At 40.7% G+C, this 24725-nt stretch overlaps 1 protein-coding gene across 1 annotated transcript in view; it reads left to right on the top strand.

The window, feature by feature from the left end:
- LOC100707122 (protein shisa-8) overlaps positions 1 to 24725 on the top strand; it is a 115250-nt gene that overhangs the window by 19952 nt on the left and 70573 nt on the right. The window lies entirely within an intron of this gene.

The following is a 24725-nucleotide window of genomic DNA, read 5'->3' on the forward strand; positions in this document are numbered from 1 at the left end:
TTTTTTTTTTTTTGCAAGACGTCAAAAACACTTCACAAACAAGTATGAGAAAGCGTCGCTGCCCTGCCCTGACCGGGACTGCATGGTTTTTTGCACTCAGGAATAATAACACTGTGTCTGCGCTATAATGAAAATCAATCAGGACCGTGCCCTGCAGTTACAGCACATGACAACACTGTCATAATCCGCAAGAGCCCAGGAGCTGCCGCGCCTCTTGCTCCGGCTAATGAGCCAAGTATTAAATTCAGTATGTTACCTGGCTATTTGGAAGTGTCCCATCATCACTGGAGACATGCCCAGTTCTCTAAAACTCTGTCATCTCTCCCTCAGTTTTTACTTCTATATTTGGTAGGCTAATGATAGCCAAGCTTGCAAAAAGCACAAGTGTGATAAATTCATCCCTTAAGCGAATGACTACCTTGAAAAGTATCGCATAAAAATTGCTTTTGACTTAATATGACTGTTCTGCAGACATGTGAAAAGCATACAATCGCACAGTCATATTTGGCAGCGGTGAAACGATTGATATACGTGTTCTAATTATACTGATGTTGTATCAACATTTCAATGTCAGCATGACGCAACACTGGTGCTGCCGGCCAAGGGAAACCTGGCACTGTGGGTAGAGCTGGGAGTGGAGTACAGTGGGAGAGACAGAGAGTGAGAGAGAAAGCGCATATTGGCATTTAGATAGACAAGGGAAGAATGAGAGAGGAAAAGAGATTATGATGTCTTGCCCTTGAGCTGGAGTGAAAACAATATAATACTCCCCATGGGCAACAATGAAATAACACAAAGTCAATGGAAAATGACAGGGGAACTGAGAATTGTCGTCCCTACACGACAGCCCTGATGGTCAAAATATAATTCACCTTATCCATCCGCTGAACTCTTTCTCCAGTCATCTCTTTTTCCATTCATCACCTTCCACGTTTTATGCTTCTTCGTGTGCTCTCCGTTCCCTCCTTTCCTCCCCGCCTCCTCTGTTATCTTTCTCATAAACTGTCTGGCCCTCTCAGGTGTCTGAGCCTGTATTACTTGCTAAAATGTCAACATTGAACTCACATGATGATCGGTAATCTTTAAATCTACAGCTGCAGCTGTGCCTCTGAGTCAGTGGCCATCCCGTGTCCGTGTGTTTTAACACGTTTTCGTCTTAGACGCCCAAATAAAAAGGGATTTTCCACAGACTTTACTTAAAAATACGCAGATCAACACATTACCAAGTCAAATATATACTTAATACACTTACTACACATACATTTAGCCTTGAGTTTAGCCACAGGAGCACTGCTGTTATTAACATTTCCATGGTGCAGACTGTAAAGTCATCCATCTGTACAGGACTCTCAGTCGTGGTGGCCTGTTGAAAACTTAATTATGAGTGTTTTCCTTAACCCTAAGCCTTGTTCTTACCCGTACACTGACGACATCGCACATCCACAAGAATCAGAATTTAAACATTAATGAGTCGCTGCACTCTTTCATGTCAAATTTCTCCATACTCAGAAAAGCTAAGTAGTTGTTAGGCGAAACAAGTATGCAGGCAAAAGTGCAGGTGACTCAGACTAAGCAGGTTGAGTTTAAATGTTTAAATTAATGGCATTAATTTAATGTAACTAAGGACAATATTTGCATTTACACTCTTTCAACGTTATATTAAGTACACCTTGCTAAGTACTGTGGAGGACCCCCTTAATGCTTGCGATGGAAACATCCCTTAGAGATTTTGGTCCATATTGATATGACAGCATCACGCACTGGCTGCAGGTTTTTATGGATGCACATCCATGATGTGACTGTCTCTGTACCATAGCTGCTCTATTGGCCTGAGCTCTGGTGACTGTGGAGGCCATTAAAGTACAGAGAAGTCACCGTCATGTTCAAGAAACCAGCTTAAGATGACCTGAGCTTTGTGACATGCTGCTGGAAGCATCCACCTGAAGATGGCTACACTGTGGTCATAAAGGGATAGACATGGTCAGAAACAATACTCAGGTAGACTAATGTGTGGAAGTAATGCATGATTACTTAGTGTTAAAGAATCTGACCCTGCCATCAAAAGGTCAAAGTAGAAATTGATGCTCATCAGACCGGCTTCATTTTCCTGTTCTTAGCTGACAGCAGTGCCACCTGGTGTGGTCTTCTGCTGCTGAAGCCCATCTGCTTCAAGTTTAAAGTGCTGTCTGTTCAGAGATGCTCTTCTGCAAATACTTCAGTTGGTTACTGCTGCCTCTCTCTCAGCTCAAAGAAGTCAGACCATTCTCATCCTCTGAAATCAACAAGTCATTGTCAGTCAAAGAACTGCTGCTCGCTGGATATTTTCTCTTTTTCAGACCACTATCTGTAAACCCTACAGATGGTCGTGAGTGCTGATCCCAGCAGATTAGCAATTCCTGAAATACCCAGGTGAGCCCGTCTGGCACTAACAGCTATGTTAAAGACAGTAAAATTACCTCTCTTCTCCATTCTGACACACATTTTGAACTTCAGCATCTCCTCTTAAGCACACCAGATACCTAAATGTATTGCATTCCTGCCATATGGTTGGCCAATTAAATGTTTGCGTTAACAAGCAGCTGAACAGGCCTACCTAACAAAATGGCAGTTAAAAGTGTATATTGCAGCTGTATATAGCTAACTAAAATTGGGGCCTGCTGAGTAGAAAAAACACTTTTACCAGATCATTAACAAGCATTACTGGGCGCAGGCTCTCTGGCAGGCTCTGCTGAGGGCTGGAAACAGATTTGAAATGCTTTCTCTGTTCCAGGTTCTGGTAACATCCAAAAACGCTGGAGGACAGAATGAGGTGCATACTCCTAAAAAGCATGTCTGGGACATACTCAGGCTGCTGTGTGTTAAGCCATTTGAAAGGAATTGGCAAGCAGAGAGGAAAATATTTGTCCAGATAGGGGATGCTATTTCTAATAATCATAATCTTTTTTTTAAATGAAATTTTCTACATGATGGATCCAAAAATACTAAAATTGGCACAACTGTGTGTTTGAGAAATAATTAACAGTTTGCTCTCCATTTTGTTTTCCATTTACTGTGAGTAAAATAAAGCCTAACAGTGCATCACAACTATTATAACACTCTACTGTGATGGGAATCTTGGCAGGCGCTACATAAAATCCACAAAGGTATGATATCTATGAAAAAGCCCTTAATGTTATGACTGTCTTCTGGGTTTTGCAGAAACTAATGTGTGAAAAGCACTCTTGAGTGCAACTGCAATTCTCCAGCAAACAAAGACACTTCATCCAGTCTGCTTTGTCTTCAGGGAACGAATAATACTGCTAAAGAAAGCTGCTAGACCCATAACCAATAAACCCTCCCCTCATTCCCAGTATTCAGCTTCACTGTTAAAACATACAGGGTCTTTATTATCTTGGTGGAAGTGGAGCACGAAGGCGAAGAAACACAGTTACATAACCCAGGACAGCCGACAAGGGTGTAAGAGAGTGAGAGACTTTGGGGAAAACACAAACAGGAGGGTTTATAGGGAATAGAGAGATCAGCAACAGAGCAATGAGATCATTGGGAGGAGAATTTAGGAACGAGCGAGCTGATTAGTAGAAGTGGCAGAGACCATTTTGGTATGGATCTGATATCTAGTAAATACAGGACCGCTATTACCGATACCCAGAGATGGGAAGTACTTGAATATTTATTTTTCTGACAGCTTTTTTATTTCACACAAATACCTGTACTTTCTACTCCTTCCATTTTCAAAACAGGCTCATTCAAACATCAACCTTATTTAAGCCTAAAGAGTGAAAAATGAAAGCCAGTCCTAATGCTGAATCACCAGAGTTATCAGAGTAAGGTTTTCTAAGTAGCAGGTCAAACACGCAAATGGTTTGTGTGCAGTCTGCCACACACTGTGTCTGCTAGCTAAAGGTCCAGCTGCTATAAAGAGAGCTAACCTCACACTGAGATAGAGAAAGATAAGACAGGAGAGGAAGAAAAGAGGGTATATTGAAAGGTAAGGACTGCTGAGTGGCATTTGATGAAGTGGAAATTTTAAAAAGCTTGCATCTAATGTTGTCATTCGTCACATGAGGTGAAGTTATGTTTATTTATATTGTGTCACAACACAAATTCAAGTATGCTAACTTTGTGTTATTGAAAGGTTGCGTGTGTGTATGACATTCGCCCAACAAACCACTGAATTGCCAAATTGTGTCTTTTGTTATACTGTAAGTATCAAACATGGCCTGTCCAGCTCTTTTTGACAAGAGGCGCGGTGCATCCTGCACAGCTTGTTAGTCAACAAAATCCAATGGGACACAGGGTGCATGTGGCTCAGGAAGAAGAGCGAGTCATCTACTAACCAAGAAAGCAAGATACTGAATCCCAAACTGCACCATCAGCGTGTGAGTGTAAGGGTGTGCATGATAGCGCTTAAAGGCACAGAATAAAGTGTTATGAATGGATGAATGAGGTTGTAGTAAAAAGTCCTTTGAGGCCTCTGTGAGACTACAAAAATATTGGCAGCAGCAAATGCTACCCCTCAGCCTCCTAGTAGATCCACTTATGGCATTAATCAAAATCCCAGATCAACCTGGTTCTCAAGTTGTTGTAGTCACAAAATTTTCAGAACACTTGACCTCTGACCTTGAGGTCACTGATTCTGGTATCAGTCCACTAGTCATGCAACATGCTACAAGTTAAATAGGAAGCTTTTTCAAATCATAAATGATTATAAATCATTAAAAATCATAAAATCATCAATAAAAATGAACAGGCAACCTCAAGTGACTCCCCTCCTGTCGTCTCCAGCTCTTTCGTATCTACATCTTTCTACTTTTGTCCTCTGCTCACCTCTTTTGCACATTTTCCATTCACTCCCTCGGTTACTCCATGTTTGTGAGTTGAGACATTGACATTCCACTTACGTTCCCACTCCTCTTTACTTTGGGACAAATGAATGCGATAAATCTTAAGAGAGAGGAGGAGTGATATGTGTGCTGCATATGTAAAAAAAGGTATTAGAAAGCTTTGTTTTCCTTCCCGTAGGAAACAAAAATGAAAAACTGCCACTTTCATTGGGTCAAAGGATGCATACATATTCTCTCAGTCTTCTCTCTGTTGAGACTCTAAATACAAGACTGGGTTAAATTATTGTTACGGTCGCTGACCTTTGGTGGCTCTCCCTCTGTGAGAGAGTTTTTTTCTCCTTTTCTTGTGTTGCAGGTCTGCCTCATGAGCCACAGCTGAGGTGTGTTGCAGCTGGTCAGCCACGGCATATAATCTGCCATCTTAGACTGCCACACCCCTGCCACTTCCCCCATTTTGCCAGAGCCGTGAGCTATAGTGTTTTGGGCAGCAGGCCTTAGTGTGTGTGTGAGAGAAATTAAACTCTGTGAAACTTTAGTTGTCTTTCTTTTATTGTAAGCAAAAGGTGTGCCCTTACTGTGTTAATTAGTTTATCGTTGTGGAAGCAGGTAGGGGTTCTCTGCCATTTTTGTTTCAATCCTTTTCTCCTGTTTTTGGCTAGGCAGGGAGCTCAGCCATTGTATTTTGTTTTTGGTTAGAGAGTTCTTGGTTTGATTTTTAGCTAAAGGGGGTGTTTTGTTTGTTGTTTTGGCCTTGGAGACCGTGAAGAAAAGATCTTCCCTGTGTTTATTGTTACTTTAGTAGTTTTGGGCAATAAATCATGTTTAATGACATCTATTTTCCAGCAGTTCATGTTTTCTTTTTCACTTTGTGTTACCCCCCACCCCAGTCAACACTTTGTTTTTAAGTGGGGCGTAACATAAGTGGGGGCTCGTCCGGGATTAATTTTGAATATGGCACAGTTTAACCTGGGTGATTTTATAGCTAAGCCTGCATTAGACCAGCTTGATGCATGTAGGAAGGAGGATTTATGTGCTGTTGCCTTGAATCAATGTTTTTTCTTCGGTATTTGCTGTTAGTTTGAGTGTTTGAGTTGTGGATTTTGTTTCAGTTAAACAACCTTTCCTTTTAAAAAAAGTGCCCAGTCACTTGCTTTGCTCGCTGCATGTAAAAAATGATATTTGACTATTGTTAATGGGAAATGTCTGGAACGACTCACTGAATGCAACTGTCACCTCTCTGCCTCCCTGACTTGCCTTTTCCTCTTCCATCTCCAAGATACTTAAAAAAGAGGCCATTTGAAAAGGCACTTCCACCCTGTTGACAAACCTCCAATGCTTCTAATAGCGTGGAGATGAAAAGAGCAGGCCAGCCAGCAAAATGCACGACACTCACAACATTATAAATTGTCAGTGCAAGAAAAAAAACAACAACAACAAATGTCCAAAGCCATAATGACTCTGGGATTTGCAATTTCAAAGCACATTTAACCACAGCATGTTTGTGCATTGCTATAAACATTTTTCTATACCATAGTCACCTCTAGCCCAGAGGAGACATCCACTACATCGGGTACGCCCGCTCACCTGCCTGCTAACATCAGAAAATCTAATCAGCTGATCACGGCAACACAATGCAATTAGATGTGTAGACATGGCAGGGAGGAAAGGGGATTACAGTGACTTGGAAAGTTTAATGACTACTGGAATTTTCCAACACAGCCATCTCTGTGGTTTACAAAAATGGTCTGAAAAAGAGAAACTATCCAGGGAGAGGCAGTTCTCTCAGTTAAGATACCTGGTTGATATCCTGTCAGAGGACAGGAATGGCCAGTCAATAACTCAAATAACCAACCAAGGTATGCAGAAGAGCATTGAGGTACTGACCTTAACTGAGGCAAGTGATGCCTGCAGCTCTTTACATGTTGTTTTGGGTTTATCGTGCCCCATGAGTTGTCGATGCACTCTTGGTATCATTTTAGTATGCTCTTTGGTATGCCAATCCTGGGAAGGTGCACTAATGCTCCTAGTTTTCTCCATTTCTGTATTAAAGTACTGAAAATTTTGGTCTCAAACATATGCCAAGTAAATACAGGACCGACAACAAAACCGATACCAACACTTGTAACCTGTCAAGGCTCTCGCCCTTATATATGGGTCATGACTTAAGAGATGAATCATCATTAATTTGAAAATTCTGTACAATAAATCACTGTGATTTTTATTTTCCAATATAACTATTAACAAAAAAAATTAACTTTCAGCTTTTGATGTTTTTTTTCTTGGACACTGAACGTAAATGTGCCGGCATCTAAAGCTCAACTTCGGTTATCGGCTATAAATATCTGATAGACATGGCAGTCAATGCAAAAAGGTTCAGATGTTTTTCATACTGCATGTTTGAGGTATATTTTTTCATTTCCAAAATCATTAATAATTTAACATAATTCAGTGACCTACATACTAAACTTGGAGCTTAGAAACAAAGTACCTATTGCGCTGCTATCAATCCGATACCAAAACCAGTGTTGGTATCGATACTATCAGTATTTAGATTGACCTCTAATGAACTTTTAGGACCAGGTAGGCTTGCAGAGGTTTTTTTCCCTAATAAAACAAATCATCATTTATACTTTAAAAATTGTTTTTCACAGCTATGCAGTTGCTGGCTGATGTTAGGGTTGAAAAAATTCAGATTATGTTAATAAGTATCCTCATAAGGGCGTTTCTCTGTCTATCAAATCTATCTTCCTTCACTCATCTCTGCTTCTGTATAAGAGATAAGCATTTCAGAGGGTTAGCTCATGCTAATAGCTTCAGCCATTAAGGGGATTTATAGCCGTCCTTTGCTCTGCCAGCTATAGGAACTTTACTACAACTCCTAATCAATCCATTTTCCCCTGCATATACAGCATGTAGGCTGTTTTGAGAGAAGAGCAACCATTAATGAGGTGAGCACAGCACAATCCCACATACACCCAGAAATGCTGACTTGACTCACTTCAATATAAATTGTTTAATTAAATAAATGATTTCTTTTAATGAACACAATGATTAAATAAATGGAAAACGTTCCAAAGACTGAACAAATGATCTGAAAGATTTTTGTAATATGAACAAAGATGGAGGAGATTAAAAGAAGAGGAAAAAAGATGAGTGATTTAAAAACATCCAGATTAATAAATGAGTCGTGATGGTGTGTGAAGCTGTAAAACACACAAACAAGCTCCAGGACACTCACTCAGAACACAAGAATATGTATCATCAGCGTACTATAAGTCCACTTATAGCGACACAGCTGTACAACGGTACTACAAGAGCACTTATTTCAATTTACTGTTTCAGGAGCAGTAACCTCAAATTTCTCAAGAGTAATTCATAAAGCAGATTCTAAAGGTGCCACTAGAAGTAGGCTGGAAATTGTGCGTCACTGTATTATTGTGTGTATGTCTGTTTATCTGTGCATCATCAAATAAATGCAGGGAGCGAGGGGTGGTTAGATCAGAGTTTGAGTCTGAGAAGACGCTGCATGCGTGTGCGCTTATATGCTCGTGTCTGTGCGTGCATCTGTGTGTTTGTATAAGTGAATCAGAGGGCAGTTTGTCATGTTGCTGCTCCAGAGCCTTGATCCGAGCTGACAGGTGAAGCTAAGCGCAGAGAGAGAGAGAGAGAGAGAGGCAGCAGGAAAGTCCAACAAGCAAATAAATGGAGAATTGGACAGAGAGTGTGGGAGATGAGGAAAGAGGGATGACAATAAAGTAAGTGTGAGAAACAGAGAGATAGTCGTCAGGGTTAGAGAGCCAGAAAAAAAGAAAACGGTGAGCAGGCACAAAAAGTGGGAGATGGAGAGTGAACTGGGGCAGAACAGAAAACTTGGAAGGAAAAGGCTGGAACTGAGATTAACTGGTGAAAGAGATTGGTTAATTGGCATTTCATCAAAAGAAAGAACTGGGCGAGTTAATTTTTCATCCCCTCGCTCCATTAATCTGGCTCCCTACCTCTCCTTTTGAATGTTTCCCTCCTTTCCTCTCCTCTATTGTAAATGTGCTATTGTAAATGTAGGAGCAGATTCATTAAATGGTAAGCATTAATGTGATTTTTAATCAGCATTTTTGTAAATGAAAGAGAAAATGAGAAACTCATAAATAAGTGCAGTGGAGCTTTTACCATGCAATGCAGGTTACAAAATATTTTAAGGTTAGAAAAATGGGTTTTGAATCAGTTTTTAAAAGCAGGAGAAGTGAGGTAGATTGGTCTTCCAGGTTATCTTCCATAGTATGAGAGAGGGGGAGAATTGGGAAATAAGGTGTAAGGGCAGAAACAGCTTTAGTGAAATGGAGGACCTCAATGAAATTCTGAGACAAAGACGGGTTGGGTACAGAGGTACGCAGGGAAAGCAAGAAAAGGAGGTGTGTGTGGATGGAATTAAAAGCAGTCAAGCTGGACAGGTTGATAGATTAGACTCATTGATGTGACCCACCCTGCAGGTCGGCACTCAGTCATGTGAAGGGAAAAGTCAAGATCATACTTACAGACGTGTTTGTGTCTATGCGTGTACGTGTGTGTGTGTGAGTGAGTGTTTGATTAATGACAAATTAGGGGCAAGTACTGGCTGTGAGAGCTGCTAATCCATTAGTATATTATACAACACTGTCAGAGTGCCCTTGCACTGTTTGTAGGTGTGTCCGTAAACCCTGTGACAAACTACGTATTGCTCATAGCCTTGCCGTGCGTGTGTTTGTGCGTGTGCGTGTGCACAAGGCTGAACTTTGAGTTGTGAAGGAAATATCTGTGCATGTGTGAATGCGCTATGAGCAAAACATAGGTTGACTGCTGACTCCTGTTTCTGTTGTGCCGCTCTGCAAAGCTTTTTGTTGATTTCTGGTGTATTACAGTGCATTGCATCAAATATATTGAACAGCATCAAATAGAGCACGGAGTTTGTTTTTCAGTGTGTGAGCAACCCGGCTGCAGTCATCAGACAAGGTTAATTTAGTCTTTGGGGACTGAAGGCAACAAACCAGGAGAAGGTGGTTCATGTAGGTGATATAACAAGATTACTAGTGAGGTATCTGGTACACAGTTAATGTTTTCCAGGGTGTGTAAAGCTTAGTCCATAAGCAATAAGAGTACGAGTCCAATAAACAGATGCTAATTCGTGGAAACTAAAAGACTAGTAAAATATTAGAAGTTGAATCACCAAACCTGAAGCGCGTGTTATTAATCTCTGGCTATCTTCCACAACACTCCCTGAGCCTGGTTCTTCCTGTTAAAAGGGAGTTTTTCCTTCCCACTGTCACCAAGTGATTGCTCAAAGGGTGTCGTTTGATTGCTGAGGTTTTCCCTATATTATTGTGCTTTAAGGTTGACTGCTGTTGCAATTTGGTGCTATATACTGTAAATAAAATTAAAGCTGGCAGCCGGCAGCAGCATCTGCAATAGACTGTATAGAAGTCTTACACAATAAACTGAGTGGCAGGCAGTGTTCATGTGCTTCTACATGTAGAAAAAGTAAATTTCATGTCCAAGAAGACAAATCAATCTATTACATCATGTGTGCTGTCCTTGGCAGCAGCATTGTATTTATCATTAGCTGAGAGATTTCTTAATTATTGTTAATTGATAAAGCATTTCTGAGAGGGCACGAATCTGGAACAAGCATCTGTGCATCTGGATCCAAGCATCAAGCATGTCGATTAGATCAGAGTGTGCTGCGTGCATGTCCATTGACAGCTCGCACTGCTGGCTAACCAGCTGCATCCCCTCACCCACAAATAGCGCCCATCTGGGAGGCGCGGCGCTGCTGCATCTCATTGCTCATGCAAAGTGTGTTCAAAATGAGTTAAGACTTGCCATTCATCCATCCGTCCTGTTGTGTTCTTTGAATTGTGTGTATCTCACCTTCATGAACAGACCACACAGTGCTCTGGGCAAACTGGCCATGCCAGTGCCATGTGTCCGTGCCTGAGGTTGCAATCCAAGGTCACTTAACTCCTCAGTTCACGCGCCACTAACAGCATTTACTACAGCCTGTCACTGGACAGACGAGGGAGTGCTGTGGTGTTTCTAATTTGTCAGTGTGGCCTTAGCCGTGTCATATTTACAGTACATGCCATGAACAGATGGGGCACTGCATTCATAGAATGGATAAAGGAAGACTTTATCCAATTTTAAAGGGTGGATAGAAAACTCAAATGGCAGTTTTGCACAACTGCAGGATGAATGTGCCGTTAAATTCAACCCTTACAATCGTATTAAAACCTCTTCATATGAGATATATAACTGAACCATGCATGCAAATCTAAATATTATATAAGAGATTTAAAAGAAAACAGTAATGAATGCATATGTTAGAAGCTCCTACAGTGAGTGGTTCAAGATGTTTAGACAGAAATATGGCAGAAAAGATCAATACCATCCAGTCTATGTCCACACAAAGATGGCCGGCGCTGAGTCGATAGCACGCTAAGTACCTGCGTATCGTCGGAAATATTAAGGCTTGATAGGATGATAGGTGTTCTGCTGACAAACATGCGTCTGTGTGTGGAGGTGTATTCATGCGTGGGTTATGTGTGCGTCACACTGATGAATGTTTGAGAACAAATCCCTTGAGGAGAGTGAATCTTTGCGCGTGTATGCGTACGTGTGTGTGCATGCGTGTGTGCGTTTTGTTGTTTCTAAAATAAAGATGGCCCAAAATAATGAGTGCAGGCAGTGACTCAGAGGCTGACATATGGTATTTTTCTGTGACATCATCTTTAGCAACACCACAGCCTCAGCATTGAGATGCTGCCAGCAACTGGTTCATGCAGCTTGCAGCAAGAGGGCTTGGATTTGTTTCCTTTTTCAGTTTTTGTACTTAGTTTCTTTTTATTGCCCTATTAAAGCATTTTAGCACATTCAAATTTGATCATCAATAATCATATGTAGCTACCAGGAATATCTATGTATTGGAGAACCACAAGGAGGTGATATGATGAACTGTATTTAAAGGCACCTCACATGAGAACTTCAAATTGTTGTTCTCAGGTTCTCACGCTGTTGATGTTAATCAAAAACGAACTCTTCTGTTTGTGGGTCACCACTCAGATTAAGAGGATAAATTACCAGCTCTATCAGATAAAGTGTTTAAAATTCAAACACTTCATTCAGCTCCTCCAACATTTCCTTGGTTACCACAGTTACTCGTTCCACCACAGTGATGACCCCAGCAGAGCACTTTTGCACTCGGGCTCATCACATCTGTTTCAAGCATTCGGGGATTCCTGAACTCTATCAGCTGGACCCACAAGCTGACAAATGATACTAATAATCTGAAGCTGACAGGTTCTGACCAACACACACCATCTGGTGTTCGGGTGTTAGGGGTTCTGTCTCCGGTAACATCATTAGCTTTGCCATTTCTTCCTGAAATTTAACAGTCTGAAGCTATATCTGAATATAAAACAGGCCTGAGCTTTCTTAACTAGATGTGACGCTCATATTGATTAAGTAAGATGCCAGTTTAAGTTTTTGAGTCATTTCATTCAGCTCATTTCTTTTCCTCTCACTTTAGCTCTTCATTCAGAAAGTTTTCACTTTATTTGCCCAGCTAAAGAACAGTCTCTGAAGTTTGTGTGTGCGTCTCCGCACTGTGGCCCCAAATAAACTAAATTCCTGATTAAATAGATGTTTCTATTCAAAATATGATACCCATTAAAAAAAATCTAAGTGGACCAATGACCAGTGTGAGGTCGTCCAAATCTACACACACGCTCATGTAAGCGGATGAGAGTGCGCGCATGAATGCAAACAGGCCCTGGCACAGCAGGCACTCAGCCATGCCAAGGGACATTATTTGGCAGCTGTCAGCTCTAATAGGAATATAGCAGGGTGGGAGACAGATCCAGGCTCTGTACCAAGCCTACAACGGCGCACTATCTGGCAGCAGCGGCATGTTTGTGTGTCTGCTGTGCGCGTGTATACGTACATGCATGCGTGGCTGTTTATGTGTCAAAGGTACTGGGTTATCAAACACCCCTGTGATAGGATACATGCTACCACTTATCCCACTGCAGTGGCATTTATGTGGGGGATCTTGTCCTCTCTGTGTGTGTGTGTGTGTGTGTGTGTGTGTGTGTGTGTGTTGTCTTCCTCTGACAGCAGTAGTGGGATGAAGTGCTGTGAAAAACTGATGAAAAGAGACTTCAAGTGTTGACTCTGTCATTTCATAATGCTCCAAGACAAAGAGAAGGAAGGATAGATGAAGAGGCAGATAAATTTATGCAGCGCACACACACACACAGACACACAGACACACACACACACATACAGAAAGAGACAGCTCGATTTGAACTCCAGTAAATCTAAATTTCTGCCTCCTCCTGTTACTTTCAAAGGTATCATTTTGCATTTTTTGCTTTAAACAGCCCGTTCAAAGGCAACACTTTAGAAACAATAACTCTGAACTTTATTTACATAACAATCAGGTGCTTAAAAAAAACCTACCACTACAGCAAATGTGAAGGAGTGTGGAAATCATGTGTACTGTAATCAATTTGCTTGTGAAGTTATTTTTCCTGGACATAAAAAAACAAGCAAAAAATACACAAGCACATTATGTAACATTCATCATGAAGGTGGGAAATGATTGAGAAGTGGTTTGTTTTGTTTAGTTTTGAGGTCTTAATTAATAATGACTTAAAAAAAAAACTGTTTATGGGGTCATAAACCTGAGTAAACCCTCTTTTGTTCAGCTTTTAAATCTGCTTTCTGCCCCCCTGGAAGATTTTGTTTTTTTCTGTGAAATCATTGCTAACTACACACTTCCACTTGTACAATTCCCGCCTACTGTAACCTCGCTAAATTACCACCCCTGGGAATTAAGGGATGAGTCACATTTCTATGTGGCATCAATTAACTCCCCCTAGGCACAACTGTAGGTAGGAGACTGGCAGCTGCGCATGTGTGTGTGTGTGTGTGTGTGTGTGTCTGCGTGTGCGCGTGTGTGGACACAAATCAGTGTTTGTGTAGGTTAGTCAAATGGCACAACTGTAGGTGGCAAGCGCCATCACACACAATTATACAGCATACAGTCGTTAGAAACAGCAGGGCTTCAGCTCCATGCTCAGTTTCATGCTAGGTTACTGGCCCCTGGAATCATCCACGGGGAGGGGGGCCTTGTAATATAAACTAACCTGCTGTGACAGTGAAGAGTGATTCAGCCACAAAATGCTGTGGTAAAGACCCAGGGGAGTAAATGTGTGCGTGTGTGTGCGTGCATGTGTGTGGAACAATACTGAATGTCTTATTACATGACCGTGGGGTATTTTTCTCACTTTATTTTTAGCATCAAACGCTCTTTGACAATTGAAAACAATAGTGCGGATTTAGTTATACAACCAGGACCGGGCCACTGCAGGGTTGTGAAAAACAACTGTACAGATGCAGTGAATTAGTTTCACAGTGTTTGACTCTATGGCCCTGTTTGATATGCAATTTGACCATGAAAAAACAAAATTGGCCTTCTTCCTCTCGGTGGAGGGAAAACTGTGTTTTCCTGGGAGCGAGAGCCGTGTGGTTTTGCTGAAATTACCCACAGAAAGAGTGTTTCTTCAATATTTCTTTTCTTTGATAGTTGCAAATTGCACTCCATCACAAACCACTTGTTAAGCTGATGTTACAAATGCCCACGTGCGTGCAGCTGAGTGACTGAGACAAGCAAGTCAGTTGCCGCTTGATCATTTTGGACTTCAACACACATTTGAATTTTCTGTCATGTCACAACAGCGAAAGAATAATTGTTTACAAGAGCTTATAAAGATAGCCTTTAGCAGCTCTGCTGCTTCACAACTGCACAAAAGTCCTGAGCTACATGTTATTTCTTTATATTTTGTTGGAAAAATGGGAAAGAGATGCAGCAATTTATTGAAATATTTACACATGCACACAAAATAGTGTTCAGGAATATTTCTCCAGGCTTCTTAAAGGTAATTCAAAGCTCTTCTTTGGATGTTGGCTGCCTTTTGTTCTGTTCTCTGTTGAGATGATCCCACACTGCTTTAATGATAATGGCTGATTACAGGCCCAGTGAGCAGACCCGAACAGCAGACAGTTTTGGAAAGTTTACTAATAAAATAACAAGAGCACCAATGACAGGACGCAGAGGAAACCACAGTCTTACAGATTTACATAAGGTGAATCTGTCAAAGAGGAAACAGGGAGATAACAGGCGATCAGAGGGAAACAGGCAAAATGTGGTCAGTGTAATGAGAGTCGCCTTTCCTAAGAGAAATGTATGGGGGAAAGGTCTGGGTGGCCCAGTGTGAGAGTGGGCAGGCCGGGACACAGAGAGGGAATACTGGTCAACTAGCAGAAGCAAGGAGACACAAAGTTGCGTTCAGTAAAGTTCTGGAAGTAATTGAGTACACCTTAATGATGATGACGATCTGACAGGGGACCACTGCAACTTCTCCAGAATGAGAAACAGGTGCAGGAAAGGTGTTACTCCAGGATAGCCCTTCCCACAGGTGGACTCAGCAGAAGGACTCATCCTTTCCACCTGAGACTACAAAAAACAAAACGCAAGACCACCAGTCGCACCACGACACATTAATGTTGAGTTCTGGGCTCACAGCTCCCCTGTGTTTTTTTCTATCCAGGTATATTTTTCTCCTGGATTAGAAGTGCATTTGGGATCATTGATCATAATGCTGAAAAAATTAAGCCAGTGCCATTAAGATGCTTTCCAGATAGTGTTGTATGGTGTATCAATATCTGATGGTACTTTTCTGCATTCATAATTACATCATTGTTGACAAGATCTCTAACACCACTGGCTGAAACACAGCCTCAAACCATGACAGAGCCTCCACTGTGTTTTACTGATCGATATAGACACTCACTGCTGACCTCCTCGGTTAAGATTTGAACCAAAAGTTTAAAAAAAGAAAAAAAAAACAAATAGAATAGTTGTGTAGATAGTAGATAGTTTTTTGTGGGGGTTTTTAGCCCTCCACTTTTCTGGTTTCCTTTATTTTTTAAGTGCACCACGCTGAGATGTGGCACACTTTTCAGTTAATATCTCTTAAAGAGTCACAATGTTGGTGCAAAAATGCTATTTTATTACCATCAAGAGAAGGCAGCCGGAGATCGACAGACGGATTGGTGCTGCGGCTGCAGTGATGCGGACGCTGCACCGGTCCGTTGTGGTGAAGAGGGAGCTGAGTGTAAAAGCGAAGCTCTCAATTTACCGGTCGATCTACGTCCCTACCCTCACCTATGGCCACGAGCTGTGGGTAGTGACCGAAAGAACGAGATCGCGGATACAAGCGGCAGAAATGAGCTTCCTCCGAAGGGTGGCTGGCCTCTCCCTTAGAGATAGGGTGAGAAGTTCGGCCATCCGGGAGGGCTCAGAGTAGAGCCGCTGCTCCTCCACATCGAAAGGAGCCAGTTGAGGTGGTTCGGGCATCTGACAAGGATGCCTCCTGGGCGCCTCCTGGGTGAGGTGTTCTGGGCATGTCCCACCGGGAGGAGGCCCCGGGGCAGACCCAGGACACGCTGGAGAGATTATATCTCTCGGCTGGCCTGGGAACGCCTTGGTGTTCCCCCCGGATAAGCTGGAGGAGGTGGCTGGGGAGAGGGAGGTCTGGGCTTCTCTGCTTAGGCTGCTGCCTCCGCGACCCGGCCTCGGATAAAGCGGATGAAGATGGATGGATGGATATTACCATCAAACTGTGTTATCTTTGGCATTTTTATAGACTAAAGAAATTGGAACAAGTACCAAAAATCCCATTTAAAATTGGTCTAATACAATTATAGACATGACACTAGTTAATCCCTTGAATTGGTCCATTTTTTATGCTTTAATGGCTCAAAGCATTCCTCTAAAATGAGTCAGGTGCAAGGACTGCACAGAAAAAGAGTGAAAAAGCAGCCAATGTTCAAAGAAAACCTTTGAACAGACAGAACTTCAGAGATCACGGAGAACTATCGCTCCACACCACTTTTAAAAAGTGCCAATAAAGTCTGGCATTATATAAAGCAATCAGCGGTGCTCAGGATGTTTCACAGTATTATACACACTGATATTTTAAACCCTTTTTAACACAAATCACATTTTATACTAAATCCAAATGTTTCTAATTCAGCACATCCTGTGGGTTTGTTTATCTTCATGTTTTAAGAGTTTTTTCTTTAGTTTTTTTACAGTTGAAGACCGACTGCAGGAGCGAATAGAGTAAAGGGAAGGCTGAGGGACAGTTAATCTCAAAATATTAAAAAATCTGGAGGATAAGAGGAGTTCCATCAACAGTAGTTTAATGCCATTTCAGGTAAAAAGCAAAGTGGAACACCTTTCATAACTGTTTCCTCATGAAATTACAGCTGTGAAAATGAATATCGCAGGGACACGAAGATTAATTCTCTCTGCCAGTGAGGTAAAATAAGGCTACTATTTGAGTGTTTTTTTCTTGGAAACTTCACCCACACACCCATGTGCTGCTTTAATTTAATAACTGAATATTGTGAGACATCAGCAGAGTTGACCTAATAAAAATATACATATTTAATTAAAACTCGCGTGGCTTTCAGTGCAAACCTCTTATCAGCCTGTCAGTGTGTCTCACACCAAGATGTGACAGTACACATTATTCTATATTTTTTTTAAAAGGCAGCTTTATCAGTCTCCTCTGCTTCCATGTGTATGAAATTAAAGAGAAAAACTTAAGAAAAACATTGTCAAACACACTGACTAATCAAGCGCCACATGTTTCACCCTTGAGAGGGTTCACGCTGCGTGAATATCAGCGCAATTTCCAGAGACTAATCCTTTTCCCTGCAAACGTCTGAATGATCACTAATTGCGCACGACTGAAAGGATTCTACGACGGTAGATGGCTGACTCCATTTGAAGCAATTACCGCACATATTAAACTGCTTGACTGGAAAACACACTCATGCTTGGTTGGTGGGCTCATAAGGGCTTTTAATTTGTCCCTGTTATCAGTCTGAACAGATCCACGCCTGCTAGCTTTTTAAAGTTGATTATGTTTTATCAAATATAATTTCGGGAGATATCAGGAGCAGCTTTTGTGTTTTCTTACTCTGCGGTGTTCAGGAAGTCCTGTTAGGGAACAAACGGGGCATGTGGTGCTTTGAGCCTATCAGACTGCCTGGAGATGTTTCTTTGGTGTTTTCCAGAAGTTCTTCCAAACCTCACTGGAATAATCTGTATTATCTGTAGCAGATATTTCGTGCATTCTGCTATTTTTTAAATAGCATGTGCATGCATGTGCATGAACTTTGATTTATTATTCAGGTTATATAACATCATGTGTTACGGAGGAAGTCCATTTGGAGTAATTAAGCTTGAAATGAGCATTGCAGAGTTGCATACCTCTGAAAATTGGTATCAACAAAAGATTTTCATCCAGAGAACTGACACTCATTGGACATTTTCTCTTTTTCAGCCCATTCTTTGTAAACCCTAGAGATGTTTGTGTGGGAAAATTCCACTAGATCAGCAGTTTCTGAAATACTCAGATCGGCTAATCTGGCACCAACAACTATGCCACATTCAAAGTCCCGTAAATCTCTTTTCTTGCCCAGATGCTCAGTTTGAACCTCAGCAGGTCGTTTTGACCATGTCTACATGCCTCAGTGCACTGAATTGCTGCCATATGATGGGTAGCTACTTATGTTAATGAGTATACCTAACTGAGTGTATATAGCAGCTGTATATAGATTACTAAAATAAAGATTGTCCTGATATTTGTAGAACAACTGTACCTAAAAAAGTGGTGTATATGCATAAAATAGAACAATATAGCTACAGTATACACATACATACAGATATATGTATTTGTTATTGATAAATACACCAGTAAAAATTGAAATACCACTTGCCAAAATACTCTGAAATACGGAGAGGGGCTTTCCTGGACATTCCACCCAGCATGGATGATAGATGATTGACAGGTTGACAGGATGACAGGTGCACTCCCTCTCCCACCGCCTCCTGCCATTGGACAAACAGCCACGTCTTATTGCATGAAAGCCTCTCATGGGCAGAATAACCCCAGATTTCGAACTAAAACCACTATGGCAGCTCTTTTATAATCTTTCCATAGAGCTAGTTCAAAGGTTTTTTGGGAGATTCCAGAGGTATCCAGTGTCATGCTGCATGAACATGGGCACAGCATAGATTAGTAGCACGTCTGCTAATTCAAAGCACAGTGGCTTAATATCACACTCTTTCAGCCTGCTTGTTATTGGACAAGAAACTGAACTCCAATGTTCCATCACTGTTTAAGTGATGCATGATATATATAATCAATTCCATGCCCAAATCAAGCACACTGAGACATTTGGGAAAATTTCATGTTCCCAACTTTACCTCCACCGAGTCCTGACCTCAACCTGATAGAACACCTTTGGGATTAATTAGACTGGAGACAACGAGACTCGTCCAACGTCAGTGTCTGATCTCACAAATGCACTTCTGGAAGAAAGGTCAAAAGTTCCCATAAACAACTTTTGGAAAGTCTTCCCAGAGGACTTGTAGCAGTTATAACAGCAAAGGGAACAAGAGATTAATCCCTATGTATTAAAAATATGATGCTATTCAAGTTCATATGTGTTTGAAGGCAGATGACTGAATATATAGTGTATATATACATAACAGTGTATATTTTATGGCATTAGGTTTTGTATGGTTGTGTATCAATTTGTTTACATTGGTAAATGTGGTTTGTAGTGTAAAAACACTTTAGTGGTCAGTAGGAGTAGTATATAAACACAAATCCATTTACTAACATCATGCCTCCAGAAGGACTCACAGCTCTAGAAAATGAATGAATGAAGGAATTTAAAGCTCACATTTCACAGAGAACATTGGTTAACCTCCAAAATGCTCACTTTGGAAAAATAACCTTAGTTGTACTTATTCAATTACAAACTTAGGCAGGCACAGGATATAGTGTGTACTTAATGCTGTTTCATGTGTGTAGGCCCACCCACATGTATCTACCCACAGTGTGTTTTGTTTGAAGTCCTGTACGTTAACTCTTACCGCTCTTCGCCTTATCACGAAAGGGCCAGATTTCCCTCAGCATACAGACTGGGGGGGTGCTCTTCTGATCTGAGGTTTACACGGTATCTGAATTTTTTTTCCACAATTTAAGCATTTTTCCTCTACATGTTAGCCGTGCTGCTGTGACGTACCTCACACAGCAATGTAGAGATAGTCAGAAGCAGGAATTAAACTTATGCCCTTAATACAAAGTGCGATCAGTGTTTGAGCCCTTTTGTGAATCTGAATATGCAGCTCCGATGTCCTTGCATCACTCAGTCTCATTTCAAGAGTGCTAATATCGCAAGTTGGAATAGTTTGTGACAGTTTCCTCAGGGAGGGGAAGAGAAGCAAGGGAGGAAGGGATGAGGATGCTAAAGGGAAAGAAAGAGGCTGGAAAAGAAAGTGGGCCAAAGGGTGAGAGACTGAGAGACAGAGCAGACACAACGGTGAGAGAGTGCAAGACAGGCAGAATCAGAGGGCCGCGAGGAGAAGGAAGACAGAGACGATGGGTTGAGGAAGTGATACAGGGAGAGATAAAAGGCTGATAGCAATGAAAATAAAGACGTGGGAGAGATAACGGGTGTGTGTGTTGGGGGGAGGGGGGGGCAAAGTCAGACCCAGAAAGTTGGGAAGATAAGACAGAATTAGAAGAGAAGAGAAAGAAAGTGAGGATGTTTCCAGGGAGATAGAGGGTGCAGTGAACAACAAGTGCTCAACAATAGCCCTCATAAGCATTCTGCAGGGGGCCGAAGAAAATCAAGAGACAGTATGAGTGGGGGTGGAGGGATGAAAGAGAGGGATGAGAGAGGAAGACAAATGGAGTAATGGATTGGAAGTTGACACGTATTAATGAGAAAATGTATTAGCTAGCAAGCGGAAAATCAAAGGGCAATTGAGATGCATGTGTGGATACATTATGTGGCATACACCATCCAGTCTGTGGGTATTATGCTTCCATGTCCCTTTAAGCCACCAGTTACACAATATCCCTGTGGAAATCTCATTCTTATTCTCTAACTTCAAACTTTGTGTTTTTAGCCATGCTAGTTTCATGCTAGAGATAAAGGTGTAAGCTAATAGTCTTGATAAATGATGACAATTTAAGTAATAATTTCTAATAAAACTGCTGAGTTGCTCATTTTTTTCCTTTGTTGACAGTAAGCTCAACCTAATCACATTCAGCTCAGAGAGCATGTGTCATACTTGAAATTCCACTAAGTTGAATTAGTGAAATTAGTAAAGTAAACTCAAGGTTTTTTGGGAAAATGAAGGGCCTCTGGCTCCTGGGCACCTTCCAACTTTGCCTGGATGGCAACCCGGCCTTTCCTGTCATCTTACAAGGTCTTTGATTTTTTTAAAAAGAAAAAGAAAGAAAGAAAGAAAAACAGAAAAGAAACAAAAAGTTTTTTGGCTAGAAAATTATCCAGGGGAGGTTTGCTGAGCTGGGTGCTTTATAGCAACACCTGCCTTCATATTCACACCTGAGAGTAGCTGTCGTAGGCAGCCATCTTTAAACAACACAAAAAAAACAAAATGTAAAAATTGACAGCTCTCACCTCTCTGTTCTAAGCTCCTCCCACCAAACAAGATTTGAGATTTAAGCAATGCTGTTCAAGGCTCAAGGACTCCATGTAACCTGTTAAGCCACCACAGTATACTGCTTTCATATGCTTTTCTGGCATATCTGTCATATTATCCTATAGTCTCGTCTGGTCTGGTCCTGAGAGTCCTGTGATTGGCTAAAGTCTGCGAAACATCAAAGGTGAAGAGCAAGTTTTTAGGGTGATTTGCATATTAAAAGCTAATGAATTGATTTCAGTTTAGATCACATTTCTGTGAAGTTAGTATTTTTGTTTGATTGCAATAGATTTTGCTTAAGATAAATAAACAGAAAAGTGAAGAGTGTATTTCCTAAGGGGAAAGTTGCAGGACTAGAATATCAGTTCTATAGATGTTCACTGCAAGAATCAACATTACTGGTGACTGTTGACTGACTCTAACAGACAACAAATCTTCAAAAGAAAAAAAAACAAAAACAAAACTACTGATCCATAAATTTTATCAGTACAGTTACAACATAATGTCAAGTGTTAGATAACAGCCTATGTGGAGTTAGTTTTTGCACGTAAAGGACTATGTTACAAGTTGTGGGTAATAAGCTACAGTACAGCTAATTTTATGCTTTATAGTATAAGTGTCATAAAGGATTCAGGATCAAAGTCGGGACACCGGACACTGAGTCAGGATGTTTAAACAAACAGAATAAATCTGACTAGAGTTACCCAAAGTCTGGCAACGAAGTAGTGTTAAATAAAAAAATCAGGTAGGAAAAAATTAGTAAAACATTCAACCAAAGTAAATGTGAAAGGAAAAACAGGATACAAATTCTAAAGGAATAAGTAAACTCTATCGCTTGTTATTGAAGACTTTTGCTATTACTTCTATACTTTGAAATTCTCTTTTGAGTACATAAGCGTGTTCTCTCTGTCAAGTGCCCAAGAGCACTCATAACAGCTGAGTTGAGCTGAGTTGTGAATGCTCCATGCTTACCGCTCTCAGTCCTCAGTTTTCCTCTCTTCTAATAGCAGCAAAGACTTTTCATCCATTTGATGGAACGTTAGCACTGATAATGCTAGCGAGCTAATAGCAGATTTTTGCTTTGATTGCAGGCAAAGCAACACACTTTATGTGCTGTAGCATTAATTAGGTTTTCGTGTAAATGAATTTACATTCACAACACGTTGCAAATGTTCTTAAACTGCAGTAGCTAGCACCACAATCACAGTCAACATTGCAAATGTTGTTGCTGGTAAGTGCACGGTTTGCTAAGAACAACCAGTGACAGTCGGGTTGCCAACTTTTTAGCTATCAAATAAAGGACACTGTGGAGTGCCAGAAGCACAATGCACAACCAGCTGGGCATAATACATATTTTTACAATAAAAACACAGTAAAATGTTGGTATTCACTTAAATCAATACCTCATTTAAAACAATCACAAGGGCATTTCCTTTGAAAAATAAGCAAAAAAGAAAAAATATTTAAATAAAATACTGTAAATGGGGGTTTCAGATACCCAGGTTATTATGCTACGCAGACTAAACGGCACCATATTTTCACAAATGATGTATTACTTCTCACATCTGGTGCACATGACGGGCCGTCACTGAGGGCTGTGACACACGTACTCGTCCAGGTAACGGTCAATATGAAAGGGATATTTAACTTAGAATAAGGGACGAACCAGTTTTACTCATTATACGTGGACATCCTGGCTAAAACCGGACAGCTGGCAACCCTAAGTGACAATAATGTTTAAATTCAAATAGGCAGGTAAGTAACTAGTGTAGGCTAGTTATAAGACTGATATACATTGCATATACATGAACAGCTCACAGTAATGACGGTGGACCAGATAAACAAAAAAAGCAGGAAAAATGCATAAACAGATAGTCATCGCTCCATGTAAATGATAAATGGAGAATAGCCTCCTTCTAATATAGTGTTTTTCTACTATGGTTGAGCACTAATAGCATTTTATACAACAGGTCGGTTCACCAGACACTTTCCACCTGACCATCTGAGATTTGCCTGAGAATAATTTGTTCATATTGAAGCTTTTATATCTCATTTGAATTGATTTTAAAGAACATTATGTGCACTGTATATGTAAAGCTGCTTTACATAACATTTCTATAGGCCTCCAATTCTGCTACCAGAGATCAAACATCCAAGTATTTCAGGGACTTTAAGGATCCACCAATCTGTGTCAACTGCTCAATTCAGATTCATAGAACTAAGTAAATTTTCTGGATAATTTTAAAATGGCCACAAAAATGATGCATGAAAAACTTGTAGAGTGTAGTCTTTATAATGTTTTGTTTTTTTTCAGAAAATTAATAACAGACATTAAAATTTTGCATAATTCCTATTATGAAGTGCATCTTTCCATGTGACTGTCACATAAGAGTTTCCTTTTTAATTATTAGAATTTAAATTTGATGAATTGAGTTTGAATGAACCGCAAAGACACACAAAGCTGTGCGCGTTCATTGCCTCTTGCACGTGTATTGTGTTTGATTGCACTATATTGTGCTGATGTTCATGTTTTCATGCTCACTGCTCTCATGACCACAGGCAACCATTTCACAGCAGGCTAATAAAAAGACAATTGCTTTAATGCATTTTGGGAGGCTGTGTGAAGGTTTCAACAGTGAGATTAACAGTGAGGAAATATTTATGGGTCTCTTGATAGCAGCTCCGAGGTCACGGCTGATTTGTCGACTATGTTACAGTAATTTCCTTGTCAAAAACGACACGTTGATGGCGCGCTTTCTCCTGTCATGAACACAAAACACTAGAAAGTTTGTACCTATTATAGACTCCTAAGTCAACAGTGGCATACGTGTATAATTCAGTGAGTGTTTCTTTTTCTTTGGCCTTATTAAAAGCAAATAGTGGATTTTAGCAATTAAACAGTGATCAAGCGGGGCAGGAATCGTAGTTTTGAAACCAACATTTTTCATCTTCTCCATCATTCTTCCATCTTCTCTGCTGTTGCTTCTCCAAAAATCTTTGCTTAGCTCTTTCAGCCTGTTTGTTCCATGTGACTTATTCTGGACTAAACCTGTAAAACCCTCATTTGTGCAGACATTAAATTTCATAAGGGCTATTAATTTAAGTTAAAGTTACAAGTGGGATACTTAGAATCTGGTTAGGCTTAGCATTTTTAATGTATTAAATGTATGCACACCACTGGGAACAGTCTTCACATATAATATACTGCATGTAAACCCTATAAACGGTAGTATACACGAAGCCTGGCTATCATA

Source organism: Oreochromis niloticus, linkage group LG4 (genome assembly GCF_001858045.2).
Source record: "Oreochromis niloticus isolate F11D_XX linkage group LG4, O_niloticus_UMD_NMBU, whole genome shotgun sequence".
NCBI classification, from domain to species: Eukaryota; Metazoa; Chordata; class Actinopteri; order Cichliformes; family Cichlidae; genus Oreochromis; species Oreochromis niloticus.